We start from the raw sequence: 14313 nt of genomic DNA on the forward strand, positions 1-14313 counted from the left end.
TAAAAATAGCATGAACGGCGTATTTATGGCAATGGTGGATAACCAGTGACCGACCCCCATGCTTTGGCGACGCACAAAAGTAGGCAACAAAAAGTGAACATCAAATGACCGTTTGCGCGCTACCAACTGTGCCATTAAGCCTTTTCACAGCAGTTCTTCCCCACATAAAGCATGCCATAAAACTTGTTTGCTTAATGAAAACAACAATAGCAACTTGCATAGCTAATGGACTACTAACGCGGTACGAGTAGCGGCCGCCAGTCAACTTAGACAACTTGAACTGATGTAACTTTTAACAAGAAACTTTTCGTATGAATAGAAGACCAAAATTAAAACTTTTCTTTGTACTTTGCTGTACTTTCGTTTTATTTGTGTACTTGTAGTATTCTTTATGTTCACAAATGCTAGCAATTTACTATAAATATTGCTTTATTAATTTTCATCCATTGGAGCCATGTGTTCATTGTTAAGTTGTTAGCGTTCCATTTCCAAGCCATTGTTCGCCTACCACACTTACACACATTTACTACTTCCTAAGGCTCAGCCATTGCTTACTTACACATTTCGGGGGTAGCTCCACTTTTGCATAGTTTATCACTTCACAGTTTTCACCCCATTTTCACTAATTCACATTCATAAATTCGTACTAAGCGCATAGTCATAAAAATGGCTCAATAATTATTTCCGTAATGCACACAAATATTAGGAAAAGCGACAATAGCAAACAAGTAGTGCCGATAATTTTACGCGCGTACTGCCCGCAGGACGCTATAAGAATGATGTGAACAGCAAACGAATATAAGCACTGATAAACAGCAGTGCCATAATTTCGCTTAACGACGAAAAATTGTGAGTCGGTTTAACTTCACTCTGGACGCGTACAAACGAACCTGCCAGGACGACAGTAGATTTCACTATGCGGCTAGTAAGTTCACCCTACAGATCAAAGTCCTTGCCAGACTCACACAAATAAATGCTCGCCTGTTGGCTTGCCAGACATGCATATGCATACATATGTATGTATACATATGTTTGTATGTGTAGACAAGCATGGCCAACATTTTTTTTAGTTATGTATGAGCTGAGACTTTCTCAAGCATTACAGCTGGCAGTAGTTCCTCCTGCCTGTTGCTCTTTTTCCTACTCAAGCGAAAATGCACTCAATAGGGTAACCCTAAAATTCGCAGCAATTTTTTTGTGAATATGTCTTGGATAGCTACATATGTATGTGAACCATGTAGCCGAAAGTGTGGTTTGCTGACAATTGTTTGTTAGCCTATTTATTGCCAATCTTATTGCTATAATATCATAAGGCTTGCAAAGAATGAATAATTTTGCGCGAAAAAACATTGAGTAGAAAAATGGCAAATAAGTAGTAGAGGATACTATGAGAGGTCAAAGTAAAAGTGTAATTAAGAGAAGTGCCGAAGTACGTTGCGAAGAGAGAAAGTGTGTTAAGTGTAACGCTGCTAAAGAGATTTGCGAATGCCAACGTACAGAGTTGGATGCTGAGTGAAATGGTGTCGCCACTGTTTTCAAAGTCAGTGCGGATAAAAATGCACGTTATAACAGCATTTGTGGATTTTTTTTTTCGAGGAGATCTAAAAGTATTTCAGGACTAGTCAACTTTTCCTATGAAAAAAATTTAAAGCTAGATTAGCTTAGGTTACCGCGGTCGTCTATAAGACACACTAACGCTCAGCGCCTAATTATGGATGCCGCATGCGGGGTCAGCAACTCCCCATCCGTCATAAAGCCATTTTCTAGCTCGCTACTAAATACTTTAGTAAGCGTCTCGGAGATAAGTAGCTTGCAAGTTTGTAAGGGCATTCGATTTTGTGCCAAGTTGGCCTTACGATTCTCCTCTAAGTCGCGGTGTCCCGGAACCCATATCACCTCTGGGCGAAATGATGCGCCCATCTCGTTAAGGGAGACGGGGCATTTCATTGCTACCATAGAAGTTGTTGGCTGCTTCATGAGCGGTTTTATTGCCACCTGGCTGTCAGTCAAGATGTTGATATCAACTTTGGTTATCATATCGCACTTCATGAGTTGTGTGGCCCTGGCGAACGCCCCCCAGAGCTTGAAACAGCAAAATTTCGGATAAAATATATTACCTCAAACAAGAAATTTGAAAAAAAAATTTTAGTTTTTTTTTATTATTTTAATCACCAATCGTAACCATTTTTTAGGCTTTCACAAGATTATTTATAGAATATAAAATCGTGTAAAACTCTTACTGAGTAACGGTAAAATGCAAATATCTCCAAAAGATATCCATAGAAAAAAAATATCTCGATTTTCGGAATCAACGAGGAATTCTACATGGGACCTGGATTGGCAATACATTGAGCAATTTTTAGTTAGAAAAACGAAAGAGTGGTTGATTACTGAAAAACAGTAAGTACAGATGGACAAAAAAACATAAATATGTACTTATTGAAAAATATTCTTTATCTTATCGGCAAGTTTTCGAATTAAGCGTTGAATTTGAAAAAAAAACTGGGTACTGCTGGTTAGGAACAGAAATTAGTGGTATATTATATGTATATTATTTTTGTAAAAAAAAACAAACAAGTTTTTCGTCCCGTATTTGGCTAACAGAAGCGGCCGAAAATACAATTTATTATTATTTTTTTTTTCTTCATTTTAAATTTTAGTCAGGTGGCAACTCACGCAGTGTATAATAGCCGCGGTCATCAAAACCAACGCTACGCTCAACGTTTGTTTTTTTCTTATATTTTCACTTATTTCTCAGTAAAGCAGACAACAGGCAAATAATGCGGCGGCCAAGTGTCTAGGGAATACAAGAACTAAACGCGCACACACACTAAGCAATATAAATTTATAGACATACTTACATCTACATGCACGCATATATGACATATGTACATACATATGTATGTATTTAAGTTTGTAAGTTTGTAAAAATACCTAAAATTGACGTGCTGTAGCGACTAGACTTGTATAACATTTATGTGCTTGAATTCAAACGTGTGCTTTAACGCACAGCACGGGCCACAAAATCAGTCGTCCACAGACAAGTGTAGCAGTAACAATGTAAAAGTGTATAAAATGTGTTATAGTTATAGTTGGAATAAGAGAAGTAAGCGGTCAATGCATATGTGTATATACGCTATATAAATATGTAAATGGATGATCCGTTGAGCACCTAACGTAAGGCTTAAATAAATAAAACAGAATATGGATTTACCTATTTGTATGTGTAGATGTACAAATATTTAAGCGTGCATAACTTTATATATATATATATGTATATGTATATGCATGTAGTATTAACGCAAGCGAACAACATCTGCATGAAATGTGTGGCATATACTTACGCCCATGCATAGCCTACTTTCAGGAGATTTAGCTGATTATGAAAAACAATGAGGGAGTGTGCAGGAATTTCAGCATTACAAATTATATACGGATTGCATGTTCGTCACATTTTTGTCATCGTCTATTCACTAATGTAGCTAAGCGGGAAAAAGCAACAGATATACATAGATACATTCGTATAAATCAGTGTTGGTTTTTGAAAAGAAATGAACGCAGCTGCTAAGGCACTCAACTTGTACCTAAAACATCCATAATGTACCTAAAATAAAGTGTTTTTCCTTATGAAATTCTTTTACTTCACTTTATAGCAAATTCAAATACCGTACAATGCAGTCACACGGTTTTATGTAAACACTGACAGTAAATAAAAAAATTATTAAGGGAAAATTATGAATTTCGCAGAACAGTATTTGGTGTGGGAATGCAAGGGTTATCGAATCTAAAGAGGTTATTCTGTGTGACTTGTTGGACATCGACATAGCTTTTGGTAACACTTCCTACGAATCTACTTAGTTACAGGGCATAGATCCCTTTACTTTTGGTTGGATCGTATCTTTGCTTCGTGAACGCGACACTTCATCGTTCTTAGGCGAAAATTGTGTAAGCGTTAAATGCGCTCACAGGAATATCTCATGCTTTCGTCCCTGTTGGCACACGTCTCCCTAATTTGATACTGGGGTTCAGATTGCGTTACAATGCTGGACACGTTGATTAAATCAAACGACATTGTGTGAGCAGCAGCTCTTCATTTGATGTTAAATTGATGTGACACTTAATGAAGGTCACCGCGAAAAACCACAAAAAGCTGTTAGATATTCTGATAATATCAAATATCTTGAAGCTACCATTGGCAAGAGGCTTAGTTAGAGCTTCCATTTAGATTATACGTAAAGTAAGATCAGGTGAGGTGAACTTAGATAAGTTGAGGTAAATTAGGGTGAGTTGAGCTGAGGTGAGATGAGTCAAAGTGAGATAAGGTGAGTTAAGGTGAGTCGAGGTGAAATAACATTACCGTGAAAACACAATGCCGGCGAACGGCGAACTCACCACAGCGAAATTACCGCTGTCAAAATTAGAACACCCGCCGGCATATGAAATTGAACACAACCAAAGCGAAATGCGGAGTTCGCTCGGCGGCGTTTCGTGGCGATAAATTTATTTCTATCGCTATGCAGGACGATGGCGGCAGTACATGCCAAAGCTGGCTGCATGTTTTTTTACTTTAAAAGATTTAGAAGAAAACAGCATGTAACATGAATTATTTTTGATGGTTGAAAAATACAGTGATCGATTCGTTAAATCTGGCTTAAAATAGAACAATAATTCCCCCTTGCCTTATATTTATATTTGTTATCATTTCATCATTTCAAAATATGGTTTCGTTTTTCAAAATATGGTCACCTAACTTATAAGTACGACGAAATGGTATCAGCTGTTTTCGTTACCGCTCTAATTCTGTTAAAGTAGGCGAAATAGCAGGGCGAACTTCGCCGTTCGCCGGGTATTGTGTTTCAAGCATTAGTTGGGATGAGTTGAGCTGTGGTGAGTTCAAGTGTGGTGAGGTGAACTAGTAAGTTAAGGTAAACTGAGGGGAGTTAAGCTGATTTTATTTTACATATGTCTATTTAATTCAGTGACAATATTAAAGCATACATTGAGGAGGCATATCCATCTGTGTCAATTTTGAATTAATTTTCTCTCTTTATTTTAAACTATTTAATTGAAAATTTGAGTAATTTTCTGCACTTCAGCTTCAAAATACCTTTCTAATGATATATATCATTCTATATACCTTAGACGCATAGTTTAGCTGTAAAACGTGTGTAAAGAAAACATGTTTGGCTATTTATATACTTATAAGACTCCCTAGAGTGACTTTATCTACAAATACTTATAAGACTCCCTAGAGTGACTTTATCTACAAGAACTAAGAGTGCCATACTGTGTTTTAGCAAGCTACAAAGGTCGCCTTGCCCAAGCGGATGAGACTTTGTCAACCGCGTACACCAATTTTTCTCAAGCAGCGATCAACACCCAATGGTACTCTTTAAAAAAAGAATCATTAAACAGAAATGTTGGATGAAGGAAGAAATTCCAAGTCATAACCCAAGTTCAATGAAATGCATGCCCTTTATTTTGATTATAGAAACATTCAATTGTATTGGGCCGATATACCAACGCCTCTCAGTCCGAAAATCGGAACAGATTTATAGTTGTCCATCACACAGCCAAACGAGCATTTGTACTCTTAATAGGAGAAAAGGGTGTAACACTGGCTTGGATAACAAGCCACTACGGGATAGAGGACAACACAGCGTCTTGAAGCGTCTTTATGTAACCGGAACCATTTTTTGATCACGATTTATAATCTTTTTTTTTTTACTTTTGAGAGGTACACTCAAAACATTCTAAAGCATCTTGGTTATCATTCATTGGTGCTTTAAACAGAAAACTGACTTGGCACGCAACGTTGAGAAGCGTATTACCCACTTCTACGCCTGCAAAACGGCTATAGCCAGGAAATGGGGTCTCAAACCTCACATAGTATATTGGATGTATACAGAGGTCATACGTCCCTTCTTAATTTAGGGCTTTATACTCTAATGGACATCACTGTATAAGGCGCTGACTAACTTTAAACTCACTAAGATCCTAAGGACGACATGCATGCATAGCTGGGTCGTAATCATTCCTTAAGGAATTAAATTACTCCCAATTACAAATTACAAGGAATTGTAATTAGGAATCAATGCCTTCAGTCCACAGCAAAGTAAACGATTACTTTCTCAATTCCTTGAAGTAATTTCTAATGGAATTGCTTTTTTTTGTTTCATTACAAGGAATTTCATATTGTCATTGGAATAAATTACGTGATAGTAATGTATTTTTTTCAATTCCTTTGAAAGTAATTGAAAATGTAATTAATTTTTTTTTTGAATTCCATTCCTCAAAGTAATTTAAAAAGTAAACGAAAAATTAATAAAAAAAAAAAAAATATTGCTGAATTGCAAGAGCTTTGTGAAATTTCTTGGTTGCTAACTGCATTGAATAAATAACTTATACCTAAGTAGTATTACTAATTGGACTTTTAGAAATCTGAATAACTTAAACTGTAGCTGTTCAGTTTATAGGGTAGCCGTTAAATTTTCCAGAACCTACCGCGAACGCGCTTCGCGGCAGATGAGACCCCTAAATCCACGCCCGACTACTTTCATGCTCGCCTTTCGGTAAAGAACGGTCCGGAATGGAATTTAAAAAAAAAAATACATTACTAGCACGTAATTTATCCCAATTACAATATGAAATTCCTTGTAATGAAACAAAAAAAAAACATTCCATTAGAAATTACTTCAAGGAATTGAGAAAGTAATAGATTCCTTTGCTTTGAACTGAAGGAATTGATTCCTAATTACAATTACTGATAAATGTAATTGTAATTGTAATGTAATTTCATTAACCCAGCTCTGCATGCATGCTAATTATATAGCCATTTACACTGATGTTTGAAAACTGAGCAGAGCTCCGAGCTATAAAATAAGCTGCGCTTTGACTTATCAACCAGCCTTCAGTAACTATCAGCGTAGCCAACTCATTTTTGAGAATTCCCCGATTTCGAGAATGAAATTCCCCGGATTTTGCCCGAAATTTCATACAATTCCCGACCCATAGATATTACAAAAAATACACAAAAATTTAATGTATTTTGATATATTTCTGGTCTTTCTGTTTATTGTATTTTTAAATGTAATACATCTATGTATTCATAAACCAAACCAAACTTTTATAAAATTGGTTAACAAATTAATAATAAAAAATGTTTATTTAATATTTACGTATGTGTTAGTGGTCGAAAAAATTTTAGTCGGATCAATTATTTTTATTTCGTTGTTTAATTTGAGTTATTTTTTATAAAAGTAGAGTTCATTCTTTTACAAATACCGTATAAATGCAACTTTGAAACTTTGTGCAATATTTGAAAAAATTCAATAAAATTTCGTAAAAATTTTGAGATTTTTAACTCGATTTTCTAGAAAGACTTTGAGTATGTCGTTTTGTAGCCCACTCAATTCTTTTATAATAAAGATCAAGTTTCAGGTGTCTAAAAATTTGCGTTTTAGAAAATTTTGCCGAAGCTTTTGCGGTTTTCTTCGATATGAAAATATTTTATGTTTATTCGTTATTTGAAAGCAAATGCGACAAACGAAATTCCCAAAAATCAACGGTGGTTTTTGACCATTTCAAACTTTGTTATACTAGAATTGAACGAGCTGAAATTCCCCACAAAAAACCGTCCATTCCCCACGCAAACTGAAATTCCCCGCAAATCGGGGAACTCCCCGTGAGTTGGCTTCCCTGGAACGTAGGTAAGCAAAAATGGCATCATAAATTGTTCTGTGTAAATCCAGTTTTTATTACAAAAAAATAAACAAACAAGTCTACAGTCACACTTTTTTTTAATTGTACACAATTTCCAGCAACTTTACCATTTAACTAATAAATGGCCGAAAAGCTGCCAAAGTACCCGCATAATCAACACTGGTGCAAATACATATAGACCTAGGAGCAACAGTCGCAACAACAACTACATACACCTCTGGCGGCAATGTCGGCATTTTACAACAACAATCGTCAGTCAAGATAGCAGCAGCAGCAGGTGTCTTGTATGTAAACATTTCGTGGGCATGGATGGGCTAGACACCACTAAGCACTTAACTCAACCCACAGTCAGACTGGGAAGTTTGACTGCCACGAGTTTGCATGCGTAAGTTAACGTCTGCATACATACATACACACATGTGTATGTGTTTCAATGTATGTATGGATATGCATCTCGCACTTGTTCGTGCATATTTAAATAGCCTTACGAACACACTTACATACATAAATTTGAAATAAAACAGTCTGCTCGACGATATGAGTATTCATTCACATTACTAAATGGTGCTTCGAATTTTTTATTCCTGTCAGAGAAAAAGTTTCAAAAGCACGTATTTTTATTCCAAATTTATCGCATTTTCGGGGTGTATATTTTTAAAGTTGGTAGCAAAAAGCTTACTACATACATACCTTGTCACTTAACGGTAAACGCCATCCAACGAATTTGAAACGGATGTCTGGAATGCGCCAGTTATTTTTGGCTTTAGAACTTTAATGCACACTTTGGGGGCAACACAAATGTAATTGATACATATTTCTTACAAAACAAAATTTAAAATTGTCTCTTTAATAGATAATCATATTTTTATATTAGCTTTTAATTATGGCATTTACTTTTCTAACTCGTTAATTCACTTTCAATCTTCATATATGTAAATCAAAACATATTCAAGTTTCACGAAATCTCCAGTTCCTCTAAAATTCATTTAAAAATTTATACATATATAACACAACAACAAACACACGAATTTTGCTGGGACTGCGCGTTCTACATATTTGTATGTATTTGAACAAAGTCATAAAAAAATTATACGCGTTCCGCACACCTGCTCGCACAACAACGACGCGTTCCTAACTGAATAACAAACGATCCAGGCACTGAGTTTTTGCGTAAAGTGGAAATTCCGTAAGTGAACACACCACTCTGCATGCCGAGTGTCCTACTAAAACTTCAAGTGCTGACGCCTGGATGCCTTTTGCTACATACAAGCGCATACAATTCCTTCTTTGCTCTCTTTTTAGCGCTCAATTGCTCTTTCTTAGTATATTTTTTAATTTAACACAGTTTTCATCGTCACAGGAAGAGCACCCACTGCCACCCCCCCTAATTTCCCTTTAGCACCCGCTACTGGGAAATGGGAAGGATTTCCCCCTTGCAAGTGCCTGGCCTGGAACCTTTGCTCAACTCCCAATCTCGGTGGACAACTCACTCCCGCAAGTACTTAACTAAGTAGATACTACATAGATCCTGTACTACTTATTCACGAATTCCTACACAACAACAACATACACATTTATAAATAGATAAGCAAAGCCATGCCACCCCACACTGAGGTACCAAGGCAAAGAGATCAAATGAGGTGGTTCGTTCACTCCCTCTGTGTTTAGTGCTTCGGTGGTATATATTCATCAAGTTGCAGGAAACTGTTGCTTCTGTGACAGAGACAGACAGGACAATCGATTTGTACTTATGTATGTAGTTATACGCAAATGCCCGCACAGTACAATGTAGTTGTAATTGAGTATTAAAAACTGAGAGTTTTGGTGCTCAAGAGCGCTTTCTGGTTTCTGACTCTCTTAAATAAAATTACCTGTATTACATGGTTAATGACCTGCTCTCAGCTCTTTTTCGCTAGAGAACACTATAATAACATTTATGTATGCCTGTGTTGTAAAAGCTCGGCGCGATATGTTCGCTCATTCACAGTCACCTCGTGGTTGTGAGCTTTTACTCCAACGTTTGGTCGCGTGTAGGTGTTTGTTTATGATTAGATTTGTTTGTCGCTTTACGCTGATTTTGGTGCCTTTTTGTGATTTTTTTTATTTACCTGATTTATGACGTACTACATATTTACATACATACATACATACATACGTATTTGCATACAATTTAAGTTGTACTTAATACTTTGCTTAAATAGTACTTTAGCGGGACTTTTGAGTACTCATGTGGTAAGAGGTAGTAAAGAGAAGGAATTAAGGGGTGATGACAGGGAAGGAACGTTCCGTACCCAGGAGTCCACGAAGGTGGGAAAAACTTTTGACTACCATACACCTGCGAGTGGCCAGAAGTGATTCTTGTGCGTACGGTTCATATCGCAGCTCACAACGTCCAGATATTTATATCCACGCATCTTCTGGGTAGCGATCAAACATTAATTCGGGAGCGAGCTAAAGTAAAAAGGCGTAAAACTTCGCGTGCGCTGGGTTTGGGTCCCGTCACATCAAAACCCCGCACATTGAAAAACAAAACGCAGCCTCGGATGATACCACCTTTTTCTAATGACGACCACGGCAACCGTACTATGGACTATGATTTGAGGGTGTGCACCTGGAATATCCGGACCCTTAATGGAGAATTCGCCTCTGCCCATCCGGTTAATGTCCTCGGGAAGACTAAGGCCATCGAAGAAATGCGATGGACGGGGCAAGGCAAGGTAAGCGTTGAGCCTTGCGACGTCTACTACAGTTGCCAAGTAAAGGAGCGCGAATTTGATGATGGATTTGTGGTGGGAGAGAGACTCCGTCGCAGAGTACTGGCGTTCACCCCGGTAAACGAACGTCTAGCCACAATCTGCATCAAAGCGAGATTTTCGAACATCTTGCTTATCTGTATCCATGCCCGAGCGGAAGTGAAGGTTGAGGTGTCCAAGGATCTCTTCTATAAGCAAATGGAGAGAACATATGAGCGCATCCCCGACACGATATAAAAATCGTGCTGCAATCGGTGGGCAAGGAAGGGATTTTTGGTGCCACTGCCGGAAAACTCAGCCTCCAAAACGAACGACGACGAAACGTCCGATAACGGACTGAGGCCTATCGACTTCGACGGGGGCCGAACATGGTAAGATCGAAAAGGGATAAACCCAGTCGACCATGTTATGACAGATGGAAGGCATTGTTCCAGTGTTTTAGACGTACGTATACTCGGAGGGCTAAACATCAACTCGGACCACTATCTTGTTGAAGCAAAGATACGCACACGCCTCTGTGCAGCAGAAAATGTTCGCCCAACAATGCACGGAAAGCTTAACGTCGAACACCTGCAATCACAACAGAACGGTCAATTTATTCGCTACTCGATTCTCACACCCGCTCTCACCAAACCGACACACGCGAGCGAGAACCAGATTTCCCGCTCATTAAGTACCGCCGCCGAAGAAGTAGTCGGATTTCAGCGCGCCCGATAGAACAACTGGTACGATGAGGAGTGTCAGGAATCTGCAGAGGAAAAAGATGCCTCCTACAGGGCCATGCTGCGACCGGGTGCAACGGGAGCCATATGGGACCATTATAGGGAACTGAAGAGGGAAGCGAGACGTATCTACCGCAATAAAAAGAGACAAGCCGAAATTCGTGAGTGCGAAGAGCTTGAAATGCTGGCCGACAGGAAACACGCCGGAAAATTTATGAGAGAGTTAGGCGACTTATGGAAGATATCAAGGCCAGGGTGAACTTCTATAATAACAACACATGCGCTCTAGAGACCGATGTGCAGAACGTACCCAAATTATGGAGAGAATACTTATCCACCCTATTGAATAGCAACAGCACTGAGAAGACGAACCCGAGCCCCCAGTCAATGACGATGGATTCGATGTCTCACCGTCTGACTATGATGATTACGCGCCTGAAAAACAACAAAGCTGTAAAGCTGACGGCCTGCCTGCCGAGCTATTCAACTGCAGCGGCGAGGAGCTGAAGGTGTACGCATCAACTCTTATGCAGAATATGCTCTGTTCAATCCTCAGGAAAGGCGACCCCGCCATACGCCCCAACTATCGTATGATCAGCCGTCACCGCGACCTAGAAGATCTTTTGTATCCCTGATGAGTCCTAACCCTGTCAGCCCATAATGTTATTAGCTTCCCTCGTCAATGCTAAATGTTTCTTGGCAGACGAACTCGTACCCTCAACGGCATCGACTGTGGAAGAACTGAAGCATTGCAGTCTTAGTCTGGCCAATACCGGACAATGCCTCACTGTGGAAATACGGTACATGTGAGTGCGCAGGTGATTATGGCCCGTCAGGTAGCCAATTCGTTGCTGACAAGAGCTTAATAGTGTCAAAGCACTCCTTAAGGAGTCTGGAGATGATCGTCCTATTGGAAAGGGCCCTTATAGCCACCTGACCATCTGAAAATATGACCAGAAACGCGCCTTTTACACCCTTTTCAAGGTCCAGTCCGCACAAATTGAGATTCCAAGTACCTCTACCTGATATACCGTAGACCAAGTACTCATTACAATAGAAAGTTGTATGCCAGGTCCAAAAACACCCGCTTCCGCTCTGTCCTTAATTTTTGATCCATCTGTGTACTAGTGTACATATCTGGGTTCTAGTTCTGGTAAACCATTTTACCAGACAATTCGGTTTGGAATCTTGACCTGAAATTTTTTTCCAAGGCAGATTTCTTTTGACATAGCGTCGCAGGACTCGCAGATTCCTAGACCTGGCATTTTGCTCACAATACATTTGTGTTGTGTCTTATTTTTAAAGTACTGTCAGAACTTTGCTGCTGCTTCTTGGACAAAAATGTGAAGTTAGGTCTAACCTTGGAGTCACTCTAAGATTGCTCCTGTTACCGACAGCAGATCTAACCTTTGGAGTTCGGACGGTAGTTGAGTATAGCTACGGTGAATATATTTATGAGAGCCGAATGCGGGACCAAAAATAATTTTGCTAATTTTTCCACAAAAACTTGCAGCCTTCTTCAATGATCCTAGGTGTATTAGCCCTGAAACAGTGTCCTTTCAGTAACATCACAAATTTGTAGGATAATTTTCTCGAGTAAAAAATCGTTAAATTAAAGTGCAATTTTAATGGCTTACCATTAATTTTCGGCAATTTTTTTTTTGTTGATGGTGTTACGCATTTTTTTCATGCTAAAAAATAAGTATGTTTGACCTTTTTTTTGAAAGAGAAGCCAATGAGCAGCACTTTCCACTCGCACTTTATTATACTCAATTTTAACGAGTTACAAAACTGTAAACCACATTTTTTTCTAAAGATTCTTATTAAAAAGTTAGGAGTTTTGGTAAAACATTGCAGAATAAATTTTTATAGTTTTTTGAACAAAGTTGTAAATTTGGTATTATATGGTTTGTGTAAGGAAAAGAGCCTTACTTTCATAAAATAAATAATAAACATTAAATAAACTAAGGAAAAATAGTCAAAACTTACTAAAATGACGAGTCCTAATTTCTATTCTGGTCGATTCGAATCACAGACATTTAGATTAGAGAATAATAACTGTTTATGGAGAAAATTACAATCATATACCTACATAAGTCAAAAACTCGTTCATAGGCTTTCCGTTTTGATGAGATATTAAGGCATCGAAACACTGACTGAATTACCAGGGCAATGGGTCAAAAAAGGGCGCTGTCCTGTATAATACATACATCATTCTATTAGTTTTGAGTTTATACCCCATGCTCGACCGAAAAGTCTTCGACAGGCCTACAAGGCTCAGGTAGCTTTACTAAGAGTCTTGTATAGATGGGAATTCTAACTTAGTCCCTTATCCAAGGTAACCCCGAGGTATTTGACTTCGTTAGAGTATTCAAGCACTGCTTCACCAAGGGTAAACGGTACCTAAAATTTCATTGCTTTTGAACTGGTGGGGCTATAAAGAGCTACCTGAAACTGAACTAGAAATTTGATTCCAATATTTAGTTTGGGTTTCCCTGCAGGGTAATTATTCTATACAAAACCACATACTCAAAGTAAGCATGAATTAATTAATAATTAATTATCCAGCCAAGGCTATTTTCTTACTTAGCAAATAGATCCAATTTAACCTTCACAAAAGGACTGGTCCCCACTAAAACGTATAACTACCACCATTGCCTCATATTGGTTTGTTTTGGAGCGAAATACGTCCCAGGGGCTATACGAAAGAGCAATGTAATTTAGGTGAACGTGAAAATTTTATAGCCTGCTCACTTATACTTAAAACAAAATGGCGTACGTATGTATGTACATTAGAGGGCTGCTTGAATTCATTCAAAACGGCTTATGAATTGTTCATATACAAAACGAATGAATGATTTTGGCTTCACATTTTTTTTTATTTGAGTGAATACCTGTTCTTATATATGTATCGACATCACAATATTCAAACAAAGTGAAATTAAATTGAATTGAAATAAATGATAATGTTTTATATGAATATCCAAAAATATATTTTCTGTGGACATATGAACAAACATACGAATGTAAGTAAGTATGTATGTATTTCTGCGCTCCTATTACAATACGAACAAACTTGTTTGTAGAAAAAACCATGATAAAAACATAGCAAGGTA

At 38.0% G+C, this 14313-nt stretch overlaps 1 protein-coding gene across 1 annotated transcript in view; it reads right to left on the reverse strand.

Moving 5' to 3' along the window:
• The window catches only part of LOC118738553 (keratin, type II cytoskeletal 60 kDa, component III-like), a gene marked incomplete in the record, with an annotated part of 64146 nt that extends 55305 nt beyond the window's left edge, over positions 1–8841 (reverse strand). The window contains 1 exon segment of the mRNA XM_036469494.1: positions 8414–8841.
• Positions 8842–14313: the final 5472 nt, after the last annotated feature.

The sequence above is a fragment of the Rhagoletis pomonella genome, unplaced genomic scaffold (genome assembly GCF_013731165.1).
Source record: "Rhagoletis pomonella isolate Grant_MI unplaced genomic scaffold, Rhpom_1.0 Rhpom_scaffold_00004, whole genome shotgun sequence".
In the NCBI taxonomy this organism is placed as follows: Eukaryota; Metazoa; Arthropoda; class Insecta; order Diptera; family Tephritidae; genus Rhagoletis; species Rhagoletis pomonella.